We start from the raw sequence: 8,616 nt of genomic DNA, 5'->3' as shown, positions 1-8,616 counted from the left end.
AGAATGAACCATCCCAACAAGCCTTCATATTGTTATGAGTTAAAGGGGCTTTTAATATTGATGACCTATCCTCAGGATAGGTCATCAATATCAGATCGGCAGGGGTAACACCCGGCACTCCCTCCACTCAGCTGTATGAGGAGACAGTACGCACAGTGCCGTCTTCCGTCTCTTCCTGTTCGCTGATTTTCTGCCATACACAGAAGCAGCGGCTGTGAGCAGGAAGACAGAAGGGAGACGGCATGTGCAAACAGCGCGCGCTGTCTCCTCATACAGCTGATCGGCGAGGATGCTGGGTGTTGGACACTCGCCGATCTGATATTGATGATTTATCCTGAGGATAAGTCATCAATATTAAAAGCCCGGACAACCTCTTTAATAGAATATAGCTTCATATTATATGTTATAAAGAGTAATAAATAGGAAATATTAAAATATGTGTGAAGTACATGTGTAAAATGGTATCTAATAGGTATACAATTTCATACTGTTGGTTAAAGTACAGTCTGATTGAAACATGTTTAATATTGTAATTGTATAATTCAGGGATGCTTAACCTGTGGCCCTCCAGCTGTTGCAAAACTTCAACTCCCAGCATGCCTGGACAGCCTCAAGCTATTAGGGCATTCTAGGGGTTGTAGTTTTGCAACAGCTGGAGGGCCACATGTTGAGCACCCCTGACATAATTCATTGTATCAATTTATTTTGTTAGTTTACATATGTTAGGAACAGTGGAGCCCGGCATGGGAAGAAATATGCACACAGCACCAAGGTGTCTCCTGGCAGCAGTCTAGGTTTACAGTTTAGACAATTAAAGAGGTATTCTCGTTTTAATAATTACATGTATTTCTTTAGACAGTGGGATGTAAGACAATTTCTTAATATACGGCTATTTAAAGGGGTTCTGCAGTTTGTTTAAACTGATGATCTATCCTCTGGATAGATCATCAGCATCAGACCGGCAGGGGTCCGACATTCGGGACCCCCGCCGATCAGCTGTTTGAGAAGGCACCGGAGCTCCAGCAGCGCCACGGCTTTCTCACTGTTTACCGCAGGCCCAGTGACGTCATGACTAGTATCAACTGGCCTGGGCGGGGCTAAGCTCCATTCAAGTGCACAGAGCTTAGCCCCGCCCACGCTAGTTGATACTAGTCGTGACGTCACTGGGCCTGCGGTAAACAGTGAGAAGGCCGCGACGCTGCTGCCTTCTCAAACAGCTGATCGGCAGGGGTCCCGGGTGTCGGACCCCTGCCGATCAGATGCTGATGATCTATCCAGAGGATAGATCAGTAGTTTAAACAAACCGCAGAACCCCTTTAAAATGTTGCTTGCAGACCTTGATTATATCCGTGTGATTGCCTCTCCCTAAAGAAAAAAAAAAAGTATGGCCCATTTTAAAATGCATTCATAGGAGAGCTCGATAGGACTAAACATGTCGTCAGTCATGTGAGACATCATGTGACCCATCCAAGGATCATGTGACCTGGCTTTCAGTTAAATGCCCATGTATCTAACGAGTGAATAGTGGTGTATTAAGGAGCAGAACAGGTACAGTATTACTACCTGCAGAAGTATCTCATCATGTCTGTTAGGCTACATTCACAAGAAAACACTGATACCGGCAGCGTGCGTTCCGCATTTTGCAGACCCCACATGGCGGTGCTATATAGAAAATGCCTAAGAATAGGACATGCTCTATATTTTTATGGAACTCATGCAAACCCATTCATACGGTTGGGTTAATAGGCCCTCAGGGGGTCATCACTCACGGCAGGTCTAAAATTGTAGGCGTAGCATGGGAGGGGAAGGGGCAGTCTGGCAGGCCCGTCTAATTTACAATTTTCTACACCTGTTTTAAGCATAGAAAAAGGTCTTAATGTAAAAGCTAGAAAACTGTCTTACATTTAGAACTGGTGCAGGTTCCGCCAAAGTTATGAAGAGGCTGGCGTCTCTTTATAACTCCGTTGGATCCACCGCCAGTTTAGGGGTTTATTAAGACCAGCATCTAAAACGCTGGTCCTAATAAATGTGCCCCTTAGTGTCTATGTAGTCCTAGATCTGTGTGTGCATTTATTTTTATTTTTTTTACACTAAACTTTACTAACATGACAACATCACCTAGACTAGAGGCAGTTAGTTTACAAATCGCCTACAGACAGGCACATAATGATGTTGCTACAGTAATAACCACAATAATAATTATTCCACCACTAGTCCTATATACTTATCACATGACTGTGTCATGTGTGCTGACCCAGCACATGTATGTCATGTAACACTGCTGTTTACTAAATGCCAGAAATTGCATGATGTGTAAGGTTTCCTGAATGCCATGGTTCAGTTAGGCAATGGATGCATTACACAGGTCTGATACATGGGCTATACCATTCTACTGCATATAGGGGTGAACTGTCTGATATAAGAAAGTATGTATGCAGGATTTTAAAAAGTAAAAACCAGAATACCCCTTTAACCCCTTCCCGACATCCGCTCTACATGTAAGGCGCAGTGGGAAATAACTTCCCAACAACCACAGTACACGTACGGCACTCTGATTGGGAAGGTGCAGGAGCAGCACCAGTCCGATCAGCACCAAGGCCCTGCAGAGCCTCTACTGTATACGCAATTTAACCATTTGACCATTACGCGGTCGTAAGTTTGGAATTTTTTTAGAAATGGAGGTAAAACATATCGAATTAAATTTATCTTTGACATAAAGTACATTGTGTCACATGAAAAGAGTCTCCGAATTGTTAAAAGATATTGCCACATAAATTGAAACAGGTCAGATTTGCAAAAATAGGCTCTGTCAGGTGAAAAATGGCTGTGCGCTGAGGGGGTTAAGGGACAGTTAGAATTTTAAAAAATAAAAACCGGAATACCCCTTTAAGGTATAGTTAGTTATCGGAGCTGCAAAAAGGAAAATGCCATTTTTGGTCTGACCTGTGTTAATAGTAACATAGATAAGAAAAAAAGGCAGCCATTGAAGTGGAAGAAATTTAAAGTATAGGAGAATCGGGGGGACCTATTATAATACTCACTCTCTAGTGCTGAAAGGCATAATTACAATACTACATGATACACCAAGAGATCGTTTAGTGTAGTAATTGGATATGATCGATATGCTGTGATTCTTTAGAAATTGTCTATTACTGCTGGGTTGTATTCAGAGTGCGATCTTTGTAATATTTTGGATATTTGGAACTGTTCTTAATAAAGATATATCTTCAAGACCTCCATTCTTGGACTTCTGTGGAATGTGACTTTGGACTGTGGAATGTGACTGCATTCCCTCTATGCTCTCCTTACAGTGTCTGAAAACTATCTCTGCGATCTGCCTACACTGTCCCTGTACTTTCCCTATCCAATATTCTACAATTAAAAACTTTCTTAAACACTGTCCTTAGCACATAAGCGCTTGCCACGTCTCTCCCTATGCTCCGCTCACAGGACAATGGTGGAGACCACGGGGTATAAGGCTTTTAAAAGGGCTGTGACATCACAGGAGATGGCTAGCTGAGGACTGGCTGGCTGCCCAGCATTATGGGTGATCTCGTGCTCTCAGGCTACTTACTTTCACTTTGTAAACGACTCGTGGGGAAGAGGGAGGAAATTTGGATTAGTTGCAAATTTTTTCCTAAACTTCGGATTGAATTCTACTTTGGCTGCTTTGCCTTACACTAAATATAAAGATATACCTCACTTTTACAACCCCCATCCTCTTACACATCTTCTCCTCACTCAACATCTCTGTTAAAAGTGACCGCATATGCAGTGTACTGAAATACACAATAAAAAAAAGGCCGCCTGTCTGAGAGAAGTGTGCCTTGGCAATACTCTCAGAGAACTGCACCAGTGACGAATCAGAATATTAAATGAGAGGGGCAGTAACATCAATAAAACATAACCTTTAATGGAACTCACGTAAAGAGTAGCCCCTACAAGCACTGACAAACAAAAAATAGACAAAAACATATACTGCACCCTTGGAACCTAACCTATGTCACCGGGTGCTAGACATGGAACCCAATAAAAGGCCACAACCAGAAATTATTAGCCAAAATTCACTGTAAGGGTGACTAGCTGGTAACACCTATCAATACAGATGTTATTGAAGTCAAGATATACAGTACAGACCAAAACACACCTTCTCATTCAAAGAGTTTTCTTTATTTTCATGACTATGAAGGCATCAAAACTATGAATTAACACATGTGGAATTATATACATAACAAACAAGTGTGAAACAACTGAAAATATGTCATATTCTAGATTCTTCAAAGTAGCCACCTTTTGCTTTGATTACTGCTTTGCACACTCTTGGCATTCTCTTGATGAGCTTCAAGAGGTAGTCACCTGAAATGGTCTTCCAACAGTCTTGAAGGAGTTCCCAGAGATGCTTAGCACTTGTTGGCCCTTTTGCCTTCACTCTGCGGTCCAGCTCACCCCAAACCATCTCGATTGGGTTCAGGTCCTGTGACTGTGGAGGCCAGGTCATCTGGCGCAGCACCCCATCACTCTCCTTCATGGTCAAATAGCACTTACTTTCAAAGTTTTCCCAATTTTTCGGCTGACTGACTGACCTTCATTTCTTAAAGTAATGATGGCCACTCGTTTTTCTTTACTTAGCTGCTTTTTTCTTGCCATAATACAAATTCTAACAGTCTATTCAGTAGGACTATCAGCTGTGTATCCACCTGACTTCTCCTCAACGCAACTAATGGTCCCAACCCCATTTATAAGGCAAGAAATCCTACTTATTAAACCTGACAGGGCACACCTGTGAAGTGAAAACCATTTCAGGGGACTACCTCTTGAAGCTCATCAAGAGAATGCCAAGAGTGTGCAAAGCAGTAATCAAAGCAAAAGATGGCTACTTTGAAGAACCTAGAATATGACATACTGTTTTTTTCAGTTTTTTCACCCTTGTTTGTTATGTATATAATTCCACATGTGTTAATTCATAGTTATGATGCCTTCAGTGTGAATCTACAATTTTCATAGTCATGAAAATAAAGAAAACTCTTTGAATGAGAAGGAGTGTCCAAACTTTTGGTCTGTACTGTATATGGGTGAATCTTACCAGTCAAGCTGAATGCTCTCATGTGGAAATATAGAGGCAACTTTATTGTATTCGTTGATCTCAGTGTAGGTCACGAATCGGGGCTGGGCGGTGGAAAAGATTACTATCCCTGATGTGCCCTACTTGGACTATGCTGTCCATAGTTTCCTCCTAACACGGAGTCAACGCCCCGAAAAGGGCGGCCCCGTCTGGAACCTACCCCTGAGCTAACGGCCCAAGAGTACCCTAAAAAAAGGCGTGCAGAGGATGAATACTGCAAAACTTGGTCGGTTAGCACCAGAGTACCTCTTGAGATTACTTTGAAATCTCGTTAACATTTGAGAAGCTCCCACAATAGGAGTGCAGTTACAATAATGTACCAACGTGTTTCAATTAGAATAAGCTCAATAATCAGTATTGTTAATGCCAAAAAAACTGTAGTGGATCTAAAACAGAGGTGACTTGTGAGACTGCAAAGTGTGTTCCAGAGGAGCAAAGTGTCCAATTAAGAGACCTGTGGCAGGATGGGTTTCTCCTGTCAGGGCTGAACTATGTGGATGCCTGCACCTGCAATCTAGAGAGAGAGAGGAAAAGACCGCCCCTGGGACAATCAAGCGACCCGATCAGGAGCCAGACCAAGACAAGCAGCTACCTGCAGAACTGTGAGTGTGCACCGGTGCTAATATGTGGTAGGACATAGAGCAGGAGACTTAGTCAGTGCGATTTAGAAATGTGCCCTGGTTAGCAGGAGCAGACAGGAGAATATTAGAGGAGAGTAGCTTGTATTTTTTATGTGTTTGCTGTTTAGAGCGCATTTTGTTTGGATGCAAAGTTCAGTTATCCTTCCTGTAAATTTATGTAAACCTGTTTACACTGTTTCTGTCATTTGTCGATTGCGCCTCTGGTGCATTGGCACAATACTGTTAATACGATTTTCCGGCCATTATATTTTGCCCTTTAAAAAAGCCAGTATCTTCTTCAGCCTCCTTGTCTGCTGTACTGTATTTAAATCCTGCCCTGCAGTCTTTTCCTCCCCTGACCGCTACACAATGACAGAGTCTGGAGGTTGAGGCAGCATCAGGAGGCCACATAGTGGCACAATGACAGAGTCTGGAGATGATGGCAGCATGAGGAGACCACAGAGTGGCACAATGACAGTGTGAAGGTGGCGGCAGCATCAGGACCACAGAGTGGCACAATGACAGAGTGTGGAGCATAGCCGTCGCTACAGGGGGAAGGGGGGGCAATTGCCCCCCCAAGGTTATTTCTTGCCCCCCCGCGTGCCCCCCGCTGATTCCCCTTTAAAACACTGGCCGCTAGTACAGCGGCGATCTGTCAGTTTTGCCTAACTGAAAGTACTGCCCACGCTGCTCCTCGGCAGTCGGCAGCCAAGTGAATCTTCTCCCGCCCACCTCAGCTGCTATTGGCTGGGAGGGAGAGGGCAGCACTGCCATTGGCTGCCTGTGTATTTCAGCCTAGCAGGAATGCAGAGGCAGAAAAAAATGTGGCTTGGGGATTTAACATCAGTAAATATCGTTGCGCGCCCCTCCCCCTGCCACCACACCTAGAGGAAGAAGGCACGAGGACAGATCACATTAGAACTGTAAGTACTTTTTCTATCTGCGATGCACTTCTGACCAGCGCCCCCTGCGTTACATGCACCCTTGACCAGCGCCCCCTGCGTTACATGCACCCCTGACCAGCGCCCCCTGCGTTACATGCACCCCTGACCAGCGCATCCTGCGTTACATGCACCCCTGACCAGCGCACCCTGCGTTACATGCACCTCTGACTAGCGCACCTTGCGTTACAAGCAACCCTGACCAGTGCACCCTGAGTTACACACACCCCTGACCGCCGCACTCTTCCCTCGCCCACCTCAGCTGCTATTGGCTGGAAGGGAGAGGGCAGCACTGCCATTGGCTGCCTCTGAGTATTTCAGCCTAGCAGGGCCTGCAGAGGCAGAAAAGAATGCGGCTTGGGGATTTAACATCAGGAAACATCGTTGCGCACCCCTCCCCCTGCCACCATGCCTAGAGGAAGAAGGCACGAGGACAGAGCACATCAGAACTGTAAGTACCTTTTCTATCTGTGATGCACTCCTGACCAGCGCGCCCTGCGTTACATGCACTCCTGACCAGCGCCCCCTGCGTTACATGCACCCCTGACCAGCGCACCTGCGTTACATGCACCCCTGACTAGCGTACCTTGCGTTACAAGCACCCCTGACCAGCGCAGCCTGAATTACATGCACCCCTGACCGCCGCACTCTGCTTCACACGCACCCCTGACAGCCGCATTCTGCGTTACAAGCAGAATAAGTAGTATTAGTTGCACACACCAACAACACCCACAGGGTTATTTCACAAAAGGCTGAAGAGTTTGGAGAAGTCAGGGGAAGTGGGGAAGTGAACAGTATAGGACAACATAGCTGATTTGAAAAAAATTCTCCAATTCAGCTCACTTTCCTATTCAGTTATGTTGTCCTAGATTGTTCCCTTCTCTAAATTTTTCACCCTTTTGTGAATAAGCCTGGGAGCATCTGTTCATCGGTCTTCTTTAGAGACATGTTTAACATATGGGATTATTTACACAGCCCTGGTGTTTGCTGAAACTGCTTTAAACTAAGAAAAGTTTTTGAGGGTGTTTTATCTCTTTCTCAGGTCTGAAGCACTACCGAGGAAGAAAGGAAAACTCTTGAAAGCTTGTCTTTTAAGTATTAGGTTAGTAAAATAAAAAGGTATCCCTGCATACCGCAATACTCTCGTATTTTGTAATCTTATTTATATATACTTATTTTATTTTTTAAAGTAGTATGATTAAGTGGTGAAAATTATTAGTGCCCCTCCATTTTTGACTGTGGTGTCTTATGTGCCCCCCCCCTATATATTGTTCCTAGAGTCACCACAGGTCTGGAGGTGGCGGCAGCAGCAGCAGTAGCAGCATCAGGAGAAGGCCACAGAGTGGCACAATGACAGAGTTTGGAGGTAGCAGCAGTATGAGGAGGCCACCGAGTGGCACAATGACCGAGTGTAGAGGTGGCAGCAGTATGAGGAAGCCACCGAGTGGCACAATGACATAGTGTGGAGATGGCAGCAGCATCAGGAGGAGGCCACAGAGTGGCACAATGACAAAGTGTGGAGGTGGCAGCAGTATGAGGAAGCCACCGAGTGGCACAATGACAGAGTCTGGAGGTGGCGGCAGCAGCAGTAGCAGCATCAGGAGAAGCGCACTGAGTGGCGCGATAACAGAGTGTGGAGGTGGCGGCAGCAGCAGCATCAGTAGGAGGCCACAGAGTGGCACAATGACAGAGTGTGGAGGTGGCGGCAGTAGAAGCATCAGGAGGAGGCCACAGGGTGGCACAGAGTGTGGAGGTGGCGGCAGCATCAGGAGACCACAGAGTGGCAAGGTGACATAGTGTGGAGGTGGCGGCAGCATCAGGAGGCCACAAAGTGCCAAGGTGACATAGTGTTGAGGTGTCAGCAGCATCAGGAGGCCACAGAGTGGCAAGGTGACATAGTGTGGAGGTGGTAACAGCATGAGGAGGCCACAGA

This window comes from Bufo bufo, chromosome 4, assembly GCF_905171765.1.
Source record: "Bufo bufo chromosome 4, aBufBuf1.1, whole genome shotgun sequence".
NCBI classification, from domain to species: Eukaryota; Metazoa; Chordata; class Amphibia; order Anura; family Bufonidae; genus Bufo; species Bufo bufo.
This window is presented reverse-complemented; position numbering follows the sequence as displayed.